Here is an 18,591-nt window from a genome sequence, read left to right as displayed (position 1 = left end):
TCTTTTTTAGTTCCCGAGAACTCAAAACCGGAACCAGAAGAGTCGGTAGCATCAAGGCAGGCCGGAAGACCATTTTTGGCAGTTGACTCCAGCTCATGGGCCTTAGCGATTTCGCCATCAAAGTCAATGACACACGCTTTGGCCTCTTCCAAGGTTTTTATCCTCATGCTAATCATAGCATATGTTTTTTTGACAATGAGGAAAGCCGCTCCGCGCTGGAGTTCTTCTTTAAAGTCGGTCAACCTCGGCAGAAAGGTTATCCTGCGCGGATTTGGTGGCCCAGAGGCTGACATCAAGGTCACGGAGAGTGGAGCTGAAAACTCTATTGTGCTCAATGGTCCTCTTATGCTTCTCCTCCAACCGGGCATACTTCGTCTCGGTAGCAGTAACTTCTTCAGTCTTGGAGTTTAAGGTTGCCTCCAAATTATTCAATCATTCAGCGGAGGCAGCCTCACGATCGGATGAAGCAAGAATGGTATTTAGATTTCAACCCATTTGGCCCTAGTTTCGTCAAATTGTACCCTTATTGGGGCAAAATCATGGCTAAAGATCCCTACTTCTCGTTTGCTTTACTGCAACCAAGCCCCCAACTGAACGGCCTCAGCAGCTTGTGCTTCCAGTTCTGATAGGTGAGCAGCAGACTGATCTTGCTTATTCAAAAGTTGATCCCGCACGGAGGTAAGTTATTCCTTATCACGAATTAGCCTTTGAAGGCCCTCAGAAGCAAGGAAATTGGCCTGCAAAACAAAAATGCAAATTTAAAACCTTGCCATAACAAACATAGAAGAAACAACATAGGAAACAAAGACTATACCTCCGCTGTATTGTGCATGGCATTGTTCAGCAAACACTCTCCCGAGAAAGTTTGTATTTTATCCCTATCTTTTTCTGAAGCCAAAGGCTTCGGATAGTTATAAACTTCCACCGACCGGAACAACAGATGGCATCCGGTAGATACCGAGAGGGTGATGCTCCTCCTCCTTTGGGGATCTTCGGAGGGGACGACATAATTTTGCCCCAAACTCCTATAAAGTAGGGATTGGGGAAAAAATCCATCCTCCTTCTCGGGCAACTACGGTCGGTAAAGATGATGTTGCAGTTGCTGGTGGCGAAGACAGAGTTGGTAAAGAAGGAGATGAAACTGATGGCGTTGTAGGTTGAGAAGCAGCTACAACAATCGCAGTGCTAGTTGTTGGTTGCTCATCAACCGAGGATGGGAGAGTGTCATGCCCCAAAATCGAGGAGGGCGACTGGCGCTCAACCGAGTGAACCCGACCGAGCAAGCTTGTTAGATTTCATTCTACCCAAACTCATCCACGAATGGAGATAATACATATTTTCATTAATTAGACAAAAAGGTATTCATGTATACAATACCAATTCATTACCAATTGTTTCATCATTTTTAAATTCTCAAATGGACAAATAATACAACCACAACATAACATATTTTGACTTTCCCAGCACCAATACACAACCCACACTATGTCTACAGAGCCTCTATAGATAAAGAAGAGTACAATGATAATGCCGGCAACAAGTCCCCAACTATACCTCAAACAGAATACACATAGTACAAAAGATTCATGACCCCGGGATGAAGTGGGGCTCACCAAGTCAGCTGGGAAGAAGGTGTACTTCTATCACTGATCAATATCTCCTGTTGTGGAACCACCTGTATCCATTTAAAGATGCAGCGCCCCCGGCAAAAGGGACGTTAGTACCGTCGAATAGTACTAGTATGAAAACCAAACACCCTCTCAATAGAACAAATAATACAAACAAGAATATCATAATATCAGTGAAAGCCTTAATCAACATTAAACCTCAATTTAGGATTAAGACAGTGTTCAAATTAATTTCCATATCTCACATTGGGAGATTTTTAGTATTGATATTCCATTGTTCACAATACCATTATTCACAATACCAATACCACCGTACTCTCAGAACGGAGTCCGATCACGACCCGACCGGCTAGGCTATCTCATTAGAGACATCAACCACTATTACCCTCAATGTCAATACCACCATCTTTAACACGGAGTCCAATCACGACCGGATTGGCTAGGCTATCCATTAGGGACATCAACCACAATCACCATTTCAATTACAATTTCCAGCACAATCACCACCATATGTGTGGCATGGTGTATGATCATGACCTGACCGACTAGGCTGTCTTATTTGATACATCAATCTTTTTGTATCAATCATCGCATTTCATTTTACTTTCACATCTTTTCATTTCATTGGCACTAATGGCCATAATTATAAGATCATTCTTGGCACGTTGGCCATATTTAGTATTTCCTGCTCACCTTTTCACTTTCTAACATCAACATCATCAACAACAATTCAAATCAAGGCATGTAGTACACATGTGAGCAATTAAGAGTCTAAGGCACATAGAGATTCTTCACAAAATTTGGCATAATAGCCTTCGTTTGAATTTAACTTGAAGTCGAACATTTCTAATGCACAACCCATATTTTTAACACATCCTCAATTGATAACACAACATAAATAAAGCATTTGGAATACTTGTTAAACATATATCTTTCAACCCAATCTTACTCGGACTAGCCAATTTTATAATGATCCACTCGGGACTTACATAATTCACATGAATATCGTGGGATCCAATTCTAAGAGAAGAGTTTAGCCAATATAACTCACTTGAGCTTCCTTACACTCTAAATATTCCAGAATTCTTAGCAACTTCAATCTATTGTAGAAGTATAATAAATTGAATCAAAATTAGGAAGATGATTATGGTTCTAGCTCATTTGAGCATTTTATCAAACACTAGGTGTGCATTAAGGTTTCAAGGTCCTTTTATGTAGGATTTCATCATCCCACAACCCAATCTTTCCCATTTTTAGCTCAACAATCTTCCTATACTTTTTGATAACACATACATGTAAAATAAACAACTCTCATGCCCAAAGATTATCTTGTTAATTACATATTTCTAGACAAAATTCAAAATTGAGGGTTAGGGTGTAGAATCTTACCTCTAGGATGAAGACCTAGTGAGTTTCCCTTCTTAATCTTCCAAAACTTGAGCAAGAATTGATGAACAATTATTGAAGAACACCTTCTCACTCTAGGGTACTCTCTCTCACTCTAAAATGTCAGATTATAGCTAAAAAATAGCCCAAAGAATGTATTTAACGAAATAGGGTCGCGTTTTAAAAACCCAAAAATGAAGCTCCGGAACAAATTCTGCGATCGCATAATCAATATGCGGACCGCATATCGGTAGCATAATTGCTGACCAAAATGACCAAAAATCTGCCTGTCTTTACGGTCACTATGTGGTCCGCATAACTGTTCTGCGGTCGCATAATGAACCGCAGAACAGTTATGCGATCGCATAGTCGACCGCATAATTACATCCAAGCTGACCCTCTTCTGCCTCACTTCTTCGGCCATTATGCGGCCAGCAGAGTGATTCTGCGGTCGCATAATGGACCGCAGAAATGCGTTTTTTTGCCAAAAAATTTCCTTTACTTTTCGGTGCATTGTTCAACCCAAAGAGTCCGAGCCGCGGTGAGCTTGCGAGAATACTCAACACGTAAAACTAATTCAGCACCACGAAACATTATTTTCTTTTGCAAAATTTTACGGAGCCTTACAGAGAGACCCGGTACCCAACCTCATAGTACCGGGAACAACGATTGGGACACAAAAGCGAGAATTGGCATCTTCCACTACATTATATTCCCCCCCGAGTGACGACGTATCGTCCTTGATTGGTGTAACTAGCTCAACAAATTGAGCATTCTGTTGAGCTGATGAAGGTCGTGGTCTTCTATGTAGAGAAGTTCCTTAATTATTCATCATCGTCGATCAAGGAGAGAATAATGGGGGACTCCGAGGTTTGCGGACACAACAGATGTACCTTGAAGTCTCCATACAACACCAAGCATTATCAGCTAGTAGCGGGGCTGATAAGAAGCACCTAGATCTGCACACAAAAACATGTGCAGAAAAGTAGCATGAGTAAACCACAATGGTACCCAGTAAGTTCCAAGCCTAAACTCGGTAGAGTAGTGATGAGGTCAGGTCAGGCCCACTAGTATATAATAAATAAAGTAGGAAAATATAATAGTATAATAAGAGATTGGAATTTAACAAAAAGAAAACACAGCGATATAACAATGCAACACACAGGGATAAACAACAGGGAATCTCCCGAGATACCGTCTCGTAGTCCCAAAATAAATATGCAGGGAGAACCCCCGAGGTACCGCCTCGTAGTCTCAAAAGTAAATATACAAGGAGAACTCCCGAGGAATCGCCTCGTATTCTCAAAAGTAAATATGCAGGGAGAACTCCCGAGGAACCGTCTCGTAGTCTCAAAAGTAAATATACAGGGAGAACTCCCGAGGAACCACTTCGTAGTCTTAAAAGTAAATATGCAGGGAGAATTCCCGAGGAACCGCCTCGTAGTATCAAAAGTAAACACACAACTAAACTGATAAATACCATAGTAAATAGCAAGAACTCTACAGTTAAGACTGATAAAGAACAAGGAAAAATAGGAAAATCAACTAGGCATGCTTCATAGAGTTCAAATAATTAGTTAAGGCAAGTAGACATGCGATATCTGGCTAATCAGGATAACTACGCATGTTGGAATAACTCAATTAAGAATGAAAACAGACTAATACTCATTTAAACGGTATAACTCAAATTAAAGGAAAAATATGTTACTACTTAGTAAAATAAATCGGGTTTTTCAACAAATAGCCCGTGTACGTACTTGTCACCTCACGTACACAGCGCTCACATATCACGACAGTACCAAATCCTAAGGGGATTTCTCCCACACAAGGTTAGGCAAGCCACTTACCTCGAACCAAGCTCAATCAATCGGTGACAATGCCTTTTCCACGAATATCTGACTCCAAGTGGCCCAAATCTAGCCAAAATAAATTACATAACATAAATATAACTACAAGGAACTAATCTAGCTAATGAAATCAAAGCTAAAGTGATAAATTAGAAAATCGCCCTAAAACGCCTCCCTGGGACCACGTCTCGGAATCGGGTAAAAGTCACAAAATATGAACACACATTCACTCACGAATTAACTCATACCAAAATTACTCAAATCCGATACCAAAATCTCGATCAAAACCCCAAAATTTGGCCTAAGATTTTTTCTCAACTTTTCCCCAAATTTTAAACCCCAAATCCGAAATTAATAGGAGAAAACAACTATAGATTAATGGAATACAACCAAAAATGATTTAGGAATCATTACCCCAAAGCTTCCTCTGAAAATCCCTCGAAAAGTCGCCAAATTCCGAGCTCTCAAGTCCAAAAATTAAGAATGAAATTAAACCCTCGCACTTAGCCCTTTTTCTGTGAGAGATCTCGCTTCTGCGAGCCTTCAACCGCATTTGCGGTCTCGCACCTACGAAATTTCCATCGCAGGTGCAGATTTCACTTAAAACTCATCGCCCGCTTCTGCGGTCAAAAGGTCGTACCTGCATGTGCGCACCTGTAGACCTATGTCCTCTTCTGCGGTCCCCCACCGCTCCTGCAATCTCACCAGCGCATCTGCGGGCATCACAGATACGGAACTCACCTCTCACCTACGACCCCTTACCATTCCTTAAAAAACCACTTCTGCGCTTAATCATCTGCACGTGCGACCCCGCACCTATGATCTCCCCACCGCAGGTGCGAAAACACCAGATGCCTGAAAGCTTCAGCAATTTACTAAGTTCAATATTTCTTCTGTTAAGCATCCGAAATGGCCCCGGGACCCCAACAAACATACCATCCAATCCTAAAATACCACACGAACTTACTCGAGCCCTCAAACCACATCAAACAATGCTAAAATCACAAATCATCATCCGATTCAAACTTAAAGAACTTGAAACTTCCAAATTCAACAACTGATGCCGAAACCAACCTAACCACGTATGATTGACCCCAAATTTTGCACACAAGTCATATTCAACATTACGGACCTACTCCAACTTTTGGAATCGGAATCCGACCCCGATATCAAAAAGTCCACTACCAGTCAACATCTCCAAAAATTCGACTTTCGCCATTTCAAGCCTAAATGAGCTACAGATCTCCTAAATATAATCCGGACACGCCCCTAATTCAAAAATCACCTAATGGAACTAACATAACTGACTGAACTCCATTCCAGAGTCGTCTTCACATAGTTCCGACTACGATCCAAAACTTAAGGCTTAAACTTCCGTTTAGGGACTAAGTGTCCCAAAATACTCCAAAAACTAAAATGAAACCTTCCAACAAGTCACAATAGCAGAAATAGGTACGGGGGAAGCAGTTAATAGGGGATTGGGGCTATAACTCTCAAAACGACTGACCGGGTCGTCACACATCCAAACCAATTTTGGAATAGGAAAAAGCATATAGTTAGTCTTCCATATGAAGAAGACTTTTTGGAAGATAATATTCCAACTAAGGCTAGACCTTGCCAAATGAATTCAGGTTATTTGAAATTGTGCAAAAAAAATAGATTCATTGTTGCAAAAAGGTCTAAATGGTCATGTACTGCTTTTTATGTTAATAAGCATGTTGAACAGGAACGAGGACTTACAAGATTAGTTATCAATTATAAGCCCCTTAATAATGTTTTAAAGTTGATTAGATATCGAATCCCTAATAAAAAGGATTTATTAGATAGATTGCATGATGCGATAATATTTTCAAAATTTGATTTAAAATCTGGTTATTGGCTGATTCAGATATCAGAGTCAGATAAATACAAAATTGCTTTTAATGTCCCGATGGGTCAGTATAAATGGAATGCCAGTCCTTTTGGTTTAAAAAATCCCCCTTTTGAATTTCAGAAAATAATGAAAGATATTTTCATGCCTTATACAAATTTTATAATTGTTTATATTGATGATATTTTAGTATTTTCAAAAAATATTGAAATTTATTTTAAACATTTGGATATTTTTAGAAATATTATAATTCAAAATGGTTTAGTCATTTCTAAACCAAAAATGGCCTTTTTTCAGACCAATGTAAGATTTTTAGGTCATAATATTCAAAATGGAAGAATAGTTCCAATCCAAAGAAGCATTGGATTTGTATCCAAATTCCCTGATGTCATAATTGATAAGACTCAACTCCAAAGGTTTCTAGGAAGCCTTAATTGTATTGCTCCTTTTATAAAGGACCTTGCTAAGGATACTTCAATTCTTTATCGAAGATTAAAGAATAATCTGAAAGCATGGACTGATGATCTCAATAAATCAGTCAAACAAATTAAGCAGAAGGTTAATAATCTTCCATGCCTAATGCTTGCTAAATCAAGTTGGGAAAAAGTTGTTGAAACTGATGCCTCGAATATTGGATATGGTGGAATATTAAAATAATATTCCCCAACTGATAAACAAGAATATCTTGTTCAATTCTATTCGGGGAAATGGAATAATTCCCAAAAGTATTATGCTACTGTGGCTAAGGAAATCCTTGCCATAGTAAAGTGTGTATTAAAGTTTCAGACTGATTTATACAATCAGAAGTTTCTAATAAAAACTGACTGCCAAGCAGCAAAGTTTATCTTTAATAAAGATTGTAAACATGATGTTTCTAAACATATGTTTGCAAGATGGCAAGCCCTGTTAGCTCCATTTGATTTTGAAATAATTTATAAAAAGGGGTATGATAAATGTCTTCCTAACTTCCTTACTAGAGAATATTTGGATTAATAATCTTTTGTTAATCTTTGTCAGGATGAGACCAAGTTTCAATCCCTCTTCTAATAGAAGAGGAGGAGGAAGGACAAATGTGGGCACATATAATATTCTTGTCCAGATGGGACAACAAAAGCTAATAACTTCAAATTTATCAAATACATCTGGTCTTAATACAGACCATCCCATGTACAAAGACTTTATGGATTTTATAAAATCCAAGCAGAAAGGAAGATAATAGTTCTCCATCATATTCTGAAACACTCATGAATGACAGCGAGGAAAACACAGAGGTATATGATAATAATACCTATGAAGAAATTATACTTCTATTAGAATATTTTGATTTAAGTATAATTCTTTATAGGTATTATATTATTTTTGTAATGACCTGACAGGTCGTTTTGAGCTCTAGCGCGTCCTTCAGCGGTTTGAGGACTTGAGTAGCTTCACTTCAGGTATTATGACTTGTATGTGTGGTCGGAATTGAACTTTGGGAAGTTCGGAGTTGATTTGGAAAGAAAATTCTAATTTCGCAAGCATTAAGTTGGAAGAATTGGCTAAGGTTTGTCTTTTGAGTAAACACCCTCGGAATCAGGATTTGAAGGTTCTAATGGGTTCGTATGAAGATTTCGGACTGGGACGTATGTTCGGGTTGAGTATCGGATCACCCGGGGGCATTTCGGCGCTTATTATGGAAGGTTGGCATTTTGAACGTTTAAGAATTTCCTAAGTAGGGTTTGAAGTGGTCTATGGTGTTATCAATGTCTGTTTGGGATTTCGAGCCTCGAAATAGGTTCGTATTGTGATTTATGACTTGTGCGCAAAGTTTGGCGTCATTCCGGAATATTTTGACATGAATCATTCGTCGAAGTTTGAACGCTTAAAGAAGGATTTCGATCGTCAATCCGTAGTTTCGATATTATTTGGCATGATTTTACGCCTTGACTAAGTTCGTAATATGTTTTGAGATGCGTTGGTATAATTGGTCAAGGTCCCAGGGGCCTCGGGTGGATTCCGGATGGTTAACAGATCAAATTTGGACTTGAAGAAATTTGCAGGAATTCTGCCTTCTGGTGCAATTACACCTGCGGAATTTTGTTCGCAGGTGCAAGCTCGAAGAAGATGCCAAGCATGACTGAGGGAGGGGTCACAGAAATGGGCAGGTGGACCGTAGAAGCATAGTCGCACCTGCGACGGATCGATCGCAGAAGCGGCAGTGTTTCCACAGAAGCGATTTCACAAAAACGGACCTTTTGTCCGCAGAACCGAGGGAAGACGCATAAGCAAAGGGGAGCATCGCATCTGCGGAGCCGCAGAAGCGGATAATGGACCGCATATACGAAAGGTCGCTGGGCAGTGTGTTCTTTTAAAACGGGGGTTTGGCTCATTTTCACTTCATTTCGTCCGTGGGAGGCTATTTTGGAGCAAATTTGAAGTGCCACCTTCATCATCTATTATGGGGTAAGTGATTTATTCTTATTGTGAGTTAAATACATGGTTTATATATGGATATAAGTATGAGAATTTGTAGAAATTTGGGATTTTGGTAGAAAACCTAGAAATTTGTATTTTTTTATTTTTACCTCGAATTTGGACATGGAATTATGAACAAATTATATATTTGGGTTCGTAATGTTATGGGTAATGTTTATCTTCAAGATTGTTTGGAATCTGGGCACGTGGGCCTGAGGGTTAACTTTAAAGACTATTAGAGCAGAGTTGGGAATTGTTATGAATTGATTAATTATAAGCATTGGAGTATATTTTGACTGAGTTGCACATTGTTAGATAGCCGTTGGAGCCGGTTTTGAAACTTTGAAGCGAGGTAAGTTTCCTGTCTAATCTTTTGAGGGAAAAACTACCCCTGGGTGATATTTATTATTATGGGCAACTAGTTGTGGGTCTTACGTGCGCATGAGGTGACGAGAGTCCGTATGTAGCTAAAGCATGTTTATGTCCGGGTAGATTTAGGATCTTATCATGTAATATTTGAATTATTCGAACTCATTCTACTGGCTTAATTAATGGAAGTTATAATTGAAATTGATTTAGGAATAAATATATGTATACTAGGCCGAGCCTTAACACTTTGAGTTGTTGGCGAGTTATTTGAGAAACGTTAAAGATTATATTCGTTCTGTGCTCATGTACTGTATTGTAAACACCTGTCTCATAATTTGGTAACTACCTTCCTTTCTTGTGGAGCGCACCGAACGCCTCGACAATATAATAGATGCATCTATGGTTCATGCTGCTCGACCCTCGACAGTATACACATTATTCTTGATCGGGCCGAACGACCTCGGCAGAATCATGCCTTATATCGCTATTAGTGTGAATATTCACGAGTTAAACCTTTCACTGATGCCCGACATTTTATGGTATTCCTTATTTATTTGATATTGACACTTGATTTTTTCTGAGCTATTAAGGTAGAATACAAGATAGAGAAATTTATACTTAAAGAAATATTTGGAGGATTATGAAATTTACAGATTTAACCCACTATTGTTGTGCACTTCATATCTGTTATGAATTATTATATTATTTTATTAGACCTTTAGTAAGTGTCGATGTCGACCCCTCGTTACTACTTCTCCGGGGTTAGGCTAGATACTTACTGGGTACGCGTTGATTTACGTACTCATGCTGCACTTTTGCACTAAATGTGCAGGATCTGATATGTTCATTGGGTGATCATCTTGGCGCGTAGGCACATCCGTTGAGGAGACTTTATATGAGCTGCAATTCAGGATACGCATCACAGTGCACTGAGTCTCCATCGTGTTATTTATTTTATCCTATCTTATTTACATTCTGGACAGATGTTGTATTATTTTTATACTCCTTAGAAAATGCTCATGTACTCGTGACACCTGGTTTAGGGGGTTCCTACGTGTTGTTCGTTATTGTAGTTCGTGTAAATATTATCATTTACCCTACAAATACTATTTCATACTATTTAATTAAGGACAATTATGATTTCAAAATACTAAAATGAGTAATTAAGTTGATCATTCACCGTTGGCTTGCCTGACGGTGGTGTTAGGCGCTATCATGACCTTTAGAGGATTTTAGACCATGACAGCTTTGTATCAGAGGAAGGTGATTTGGTTTACGGATATTATTTGGGATGGTGGCTACTGTATCGAGGAAGATTGGATATGGCAGAAATTAGTTTGCTTGAAAGGAAGTGGCGTGTGAAAACTTGATTATCGTTGGGATGCAACATGACTTGGAGTTTGGAATGTATTGTCGGACTTTCAGTTGATGTCAATGGGGAATGAATAGACTTGTACAAATGGTGGATGAGCACGGGCTCAGGAAGGTCTACTGATTTTGTAGTAGTTTTACCCAACGTAGTGCCATTGGAAGATGTCGGCATGCAATTCAACATGTGGGTTATCTCCTGTGAGCAGGTTAGTGGTTGCATGATGTTAATGAAGCTTCTGCGAAGAATAATACTTTCTACCCGGTAAGAGGTCGAATATGTGATTGTGACTGATGATTTAGAATGTTCATGAAAAGCTTAACAAAAGACATCGAGACATTTGGTGGGTTAACGGTACGGGATCATGGTAATTGAGAAGGAGGAATTGTTGTGGGCCCTACATTATGTGATGGTAGGATAAAGCTAAGTGGGGGAGCCCCACCGTCTACGATTGGATTCCGTGGTTGTCTGCTTGCATGGTTTCTGGTTATTGATGCGTTGGTGGATTATTTATGACTAAGAAAAGAAAATATCAAGAGTAATTCGAGCAAGGAACTTGATGAATGTGTGCTATACTTTGCCTTATCAATTCAGGTTCAGGTTTAGGGAAAACTTAGAGTTTATCCTTCTTGTGGATGTAATGTACAAGGGAAATTATTCCTCCGGTTACTTCTTTGGGAGTGTTCATGTGCTGACAACACTTAAGAGTTTGGTTATATTCGGGATCAGGTCAGAATGCGTGACTCTCAACAACGGTCCTAGGGGGTTCAAGAATTAAAGTGCAGTGCCTAAGGATTTCAAGTCCGTTGTGTGGTTAAGGATCGAGTTTTCATAGTGGATTGCGAACGAAACTTAGAATGTTTTATGTTATCATCGGGTATGCAGTGCAGTATTGGAGTAAAGGAAGAAATAGCTTCGGATTCGTGGAAGGTGTTGCAGAATGGGTGTGCCGGTTAGAGATGTTATTGTGAGCATAATGAGAGTATGAGGTGGATCATAAGTATTGAGACGATGTGTTCTCGTGATGTGGGTCACTCGAGATGAGTGCGGGTTTGGTTCGTTACATTTTTGAATGGAGCTATTATTATTTGCAAGGAAAGTCTAGAGTAAATTAGAAGAAGTTGTGGTTTAAATGGATTTCGAAAGAGTCATGGCGGTTTAAATCACGACTTGAGGTTTGTATTTTCTGCGGTTTGGGAATTCAGTTGCAGGTTGCATTGGCTCTTATGAAATGACCTAAGTGAAAGGTTTCTAACCAATGAAGTGTTTATTCTACTGGTAATTCAGGGGTAATGATGAATTCATGTATTCTTGCATAGCAGCATGATAGGTGTAGTGAGCGGCATGGGAATTTGAAAGTTGAGGATCAAAGTTGTGTTTTGGTGTTGACAAGAATGTCACGAGCTTGGATGAGCAGGAGAGAATTCAGATGTTCAGAGTAAGCTGGCACTTTCTTTAGTGTCACCTAAGAACATCGTTCCGTGTAAGAGGCCTTGTGTATTGATTTGCAGATTCTTGATTTGCTTTACTAAGTTAGCACGGTTTGTTGTATGGATGTGTGGACATTACTACCTAGGCGGAAGGTCATGGGAGCGTACCCCACGGGAAAATTTGTATAAGTGTGACACGTTAGTCACCTGATTGTTAAAGATTTAAACCAAGTACGAAGTTTTTTGGTACTATCATTGATGTGCGTGTTTACGCCTGGAAGGCGCTTTGTTCCTTTGGTTGAGAACTGTGGGAGTTGGCCCGGAGTGGACGGCTTCTCGTGTGTGTCATGAATGGGGCCTTTGTGGATCCTTGAAGGTTATTGGCCCTGTATGGTATGATCAACATCGGTTTGAGGTCTGTTGGTAGGTCTAATGTGAATGTGTGCTCTACGTCAGGTCGGATGTGTTCATTCGTCATAGCATTGCTACGGAGGGGTCGTTAGCCATTGGATGTTATTCCCATCATCATCTATTCCATGTAAATCTCTATTGGGCTACGTGGGTTGTGAGAGGGTTTGATTATTCGCACATGTGTTGAGGTCCCGTGTAGCTTGCGGTGTTATGTGAGCAGCAAGGCTCTCGAGGTGCAGGTAATTTATTGCACCCTATTTGTGCTTGGGTTTCATAGCGTGTGGCGTTATCCATCTCCCCAGGATTTGTATTATTCACTTGGCATGCTTGTGGTCGATATTCGGTCATTTCGTAAGTATAAGCGTTACGGCTTGATGTGTGTTTTCTTCTTGATTGTTATGTGCAGATCGGGTGGCACGCCGCCACTGGTATATTGTTTGGATAAGGTGGCACGCCGCCACGGGCATGTTGTGTGGATCGGGTTACACGATGCAACCATGTCATATTGGATCGGGTAGCACGCCGCAACAGTGAGATGCTGAGCATAGTTCCTTACACTTATTTTGTGTGTCTTGTTTTTTATCCCTGAGGTAGGTTCATAGCATCTATTCGGCCATTTTATTCGTTACGGAGGCTGGGTAATCCCCTGTCAAAGTTCGTTCTTCCTTCAGAGTTATATTCGAGTGGTGTCTTATTGGCGCTTTGATGGTGCTGCTTAAGATCTTGGTCAGTATTTGAGGTGATTTATTGCCTCAGCAGTTTGTACCGGGTGAGACAAGATTATTGGACCTGAAATTAGTGCTATCAGATTTATATAAGGTACATTAAAGAGAAAATATCGTTATTCAGTTCAGAATGAGGTAATGGTTATTGTCAGGAGGAGAGACTCCATGATTTATTGATTCGGCAGGTGGTTATGAGTTTCTACACGTCTCTTTCATAGTGGCAGTATTGCAAGAATTGGAACATGGATCACATGTGTTATGAGGCATATTGCGGGCATCAGATTCGTGCGATTTCAGATGTTGTGGTTGGATGATGTATTATGGGCATGTGAATTAGGCGGTGCATGGTGTGAATTCAGCAAAGTTATACGATCATGTTTTGGTACAGTGTGTAGTGATTGATACATGTTCGTATGTTAGAATCAGGTCCTTTAGAGAAATTAGGAGGTTGGAATTTGGTTCTAGGGCTTATTGACTAAATAAAAAGAGAGGATCTTCAATCTAACTTGATCTAATGTGTTCAACTTGGTTGTGATGGTACGGGCAGGTGCACGAGGTGTTAAGAAGTGATTTTGGACAATTCCGGAGCAGTCCTTAGCACGTTTGAGGATGAACGTATGTTAAGTGGGGGAGAATGTAACGACCCGACCAATCGTTTTGATCTCTAGCGTGTCGTTCGGCGATTTGAGGACTTGAGTACCTTTAGTTCACGTATTATGAGTTGTACGTGTGGTTGGAATTGATCATCGGGAAGTTCGGAGTTGATTTGGAAAGAAAATTCTAATTTCGGAAGCTTCAAGTTGGAAGAATTGTCTAAGGTTTGACTTTTGAGTAAACACCCTTGAAATCAGGATTTGAAGGTTCCGATGGGTTCGTATGAAGATTTCGAACTTGGGCATATGTTCAAGTCGAGTATCGGATCGCCTTGGAGCATTTCAGCGCTTATTATAGAAGGTTGGCATTTTACAGGTTTAAGAATTTTCTATGTTGGATTTGAAGGGGGATATGGTGTTATCGATGTCCGTTTGAGTTTCCGAGCCTTGGAATAGGTTTGTATTGTGATTTATGACTTGTGCGCAAAGTTTAGCGTCATTCCAAAATGTTTTTACATGAATCGGACGCATTCGCCGAAGTTTGAAAGTTTGAAAGTTCAAAGAAGGATATCGATCGTCGATTCATAGTTCGATATTGTTTGGCATGATTTGAGGCCTCGACTAATATCGTAATGTGTTTGGGGATGCGTTAGTATAATTGGTCAATGTCCCGGGGACCTCGGGTGGATTCCGGATGGTTAACGGATCAAATTTGAACTTGAAGAAATTTGCAGGAATTTTGCCTTCTGGTGCAATCGCACCTGTGGAACTTTGCTCACAGCTGCGAGCTCGATGGGCTTCGCAAAAGCGGCAAGGCATGACTAAGGCAGGGGTCGCAGAAGTGGGCAGGTGGACCGCAGAAGCGGAGTCGCACCGGTGACGGATTGATCACAGAAGCGGAAAGTGAGAGGGAGGGCTACTTCGTAGAAGCAGTAGTGTTGTCGCATAAGCGATTCCACAAAAGCGAACGTTTTGTCCACAGAAGCAAGGGAAGCCACAGAAGCGAATAGGAGCATCACATCTGCGGAGCCGCAAAAGCGGCTAATGGACCGTAGATGCGAAAGGTCGTTGGGCAGTGTGTTCTTTTAAAACGGGGGTTGGCCCATTTTCACTTCAGGTCATCCATGGGAGCCGATTTTGGAGCAATTTTGAAGTGCCATCTTCATAATCTATTATGGGGTAAGTGATTTCTTCACATTGTGAGTTAAATATATGGTTTATATATGGATTTAAGCATGAGAATTTATTGAAGTTTGGGATTTTTTTGGAAAACCTAGAAATTGGTATTTTTGGATTTTTACCACGAATTTGGACATGGGATTAGGAACAAATTATATATTTGAGTTCGTAATGTTATGGATAATGTTTATCTTCGAAAAGTTTTGGAATCCAGGCACGTGGGTCCGAGAGTTAACTTTAATGACTTTTAGAGCGGAGTTGGGGAATATTAGGAATTGATTAATTATAAGTATTGGATTATATTTTTACTGAGTTGCACATTGTTTGACTAGTTTCGGATCGTTTGGCTGGAATTGAAGAGTTAGGGAGGCGTTGGAACCAGTTTTGAAACTTCAGAGTGAGGAGGGGGAAACTACCCCTAGGTGATATTTATTGTTATGTGCAACTAGTTATGGGCGCTACGTTTGCTCGAGGTGACGAGAGTCCGTACGTAGCTAAAGCATGTTTATGTCGAGGTAGACTTAGGATCTTATCATGTAATATTTGAATTATTTGAACTCATTCTGCTGACTTAACTAATGCAAGTTATAATTGAAATTGTTTTAGGAATAAATATATGTATACTAGGCCGAGCATTAACACTTTGAGTTATGGGCTAGTTATTTGAGAAACGGTAAAGATTATATTCGTTGTGTGCTCATGTACTGTATTGTAAACACATGTCTCGTAACTCGGTAACTTCCTTCCTTTCTTGTTGAGCAGGCCGAACGCCTCGGCAGTTAATAGATGCATCTATGGTAAGTGCCGCTTGACCCTCGGCAGTGTACACATTATTCTGGATCGGGCCGAACTACCTCGTCAAAATCGTGCGTTATATCGCTATTAGTCAGAATATTCACAAGATAAACCTTCCACTGATGCCTGACATTTTATGGTATTTCTTATTTATTTGATGTTGACACTTGGCATTTATTGAGCTATTAAGTTAGAATACAAGATTGAGAAATTTATACTTTAAAAGAAATATTTGGAGGATTATGAAATTTACAGATTTACCCCACTATTGTTGTGCACTTCATATCAGTTATGAATTGTTATATTATTTTATTGGACCTTTAGTAAGTGTCGATGTCGACCCCTCATCACTACTTCTCCAGTGTTAGGCTAGATACTTACTGGGTACGCGTTGATTTACGTATTCATGCTACACTTCTGCACTAAATGTGCAGGATCAGACAGGTTCATTGGGTGATCATCTTGGCGCGTAGGCGCATCTATTTAGGAGACATTATGCAAGTTGTAATTCAGGCTACGCATCGCAGTCCACCGAGTCTCTATCGTACTATCTATTTTATCCCGTCTTATTTACATTCTGGACAGATGTTATATTATTATTGTACTCCTTAGAAAATACTCATGTACTTGTGATACCGAGTTTTGGGGGTTCCTATTTCATACTATTTAATTAAGGAAAATTATGACTTCAAAAATACTAAAATGAGTAATTAAGTTGATCATTCTCCATTGGCTTGCCTGACGGCGGTGTTAGGCGCCATCACGATCTTTAGAGGATTTTGGGTCGTGACAGTTTTGTCCACAATCTGACAGTCTTAGATATTTTTTTTTAAAAATAATTTTGATATTCATTTAGCCTAAATGATAGACAAAATAGTGTTGTGTTGAACTTATGCATACTAATCTACTTGTAAATCATGTTTTACTACTAGTTATACACTGTATCACCCGACGGTTCTGAGGTTGAGATTGGAGAGCCCAGACAGTTTAACAGTCCAGGCAGTAAACCTTGGTTATGGCAACATAACCGGTGGTCCTTAAATCTCGTATTAGCCAGGTGGGCGTTGAGAGAGTCATGAGGAGGACCGTGGTTTAAGGTTTGCTGGACATGAAATGTGGCTTGACAGGGCTGGTATCTTAGTAAAATCTTCCCTGTAGAGCCGTTGTGGCGATCCCGTGTGTAATTTGTTAGCGATCCTGTGCGTAATTTTCCAAATGAAAGAAGAAGAAATAAGTGCTTAGTTCAACACTAAACACATTTTCTCTAATGAATATCATTAGGAAATAAACTACCGTTAAAAATAGTAGGAAAGAAGAATATGATATTCCCCAACAATTAGATCTTCTTAATAAATGGACGATTTCTAGAATCCAACCTAAGGTTATATACCAATTAGGTACCTCTGAAAAATTAGGATTAAAACAAGTAGTTAAAACTACTGAAGAGACTATCACAGTAGATAGTGATCATGCTACTTTTAGATTATTATCTGAAAATGATTTAGCCCCTTATAGGGAAAATGCTTAACACTAAACACATTTTATCTAATGAATATCATTAGGAAACAAACTAATGTTAAAACAGTAGGAAAGAAGAGTATGATATGCCCCATCAATTAGATCTTCTTAATAAATGGAAGATTCCTAGAATCCAACCTAAGGTTATATATCAACTAGGTACCTTTGAAAAATAAGGATTAAAATAAGTAGTTAAAACTACTGAAGAGAATATCATAGTAGATAGTGATCATGCTACTTTTAGATTATTATCTGAAATTGATTTAGCCCCTTATAGGGAAAGTCATGGATTTTTACATATTGGTTTAATACAAGTTGCCTTCAAGCCACTTACTTTAAGAGGCTTACCAGAAAGCTTTATATTAGCTCTCAAAAATGGCAGAAACCAAAACAGGAAAAGATCCCTTACAGGGACAGTACAAACCAGTTTGGCCTATGGCCCTGTATATTTTAATGCATATCCTAATTTGCAGATTTATTTGAGTGATGAAAACTCTATAAATGCTTTAATATAAAGTATTAAGATTCATGGTTATGATTATATGCATGGACATAAGTTATATGTATTTGTTATAGGATTTATTACAAACCTTTATATAATTAAATCTTATGTGCAAAATTATGGATTTAAAAAATGAAACTATTCTTATAGAAAGTAATTTTGGTAGATCTAAAGTTACAACCAGAAGACCTATTAAATGTGATGAAATAGATTTTCCAAAAGAATGGGTCATTGAGGAAGCAATAGCCCCTCGAAATGACAATAACAGTGAAATAATAGAAGTTGAACAAACTTCTGATGGAACTGTTATGATCAGGTTCAATGAACCCGATCAAGTTGATAATGTCAGTTATTCATCTAGATTAACTAGATCAAATTCCTCTTATATTTCACCTGTTGATTGTACTGTAGATTTTCCATCAAGAGCATCTACTTTGCAAATTAGAGATAATAACAGAATAGAGGAATAAAAACTAGCACAGATAATATTGCTATTGCTATTCCTGATCCATCTG

The sequence above is a fragment of the Nicotiana tabacum genome, chromosome 14, assembly GCF_000715075.1.
Source record: "Nicotiana tabacum cultivar K326 chromosome 14, ASM71507v2, whole genome shotgun sequence".
NCBI lineage: Eukaryota > Viridiplantae > Streptophyta > Magnoliopsida > Solanales > Solanaceae > Nicotiana > Nicotiana tabacum.
Note: the sequence above shows the minus strand (reverse complement) of the source record.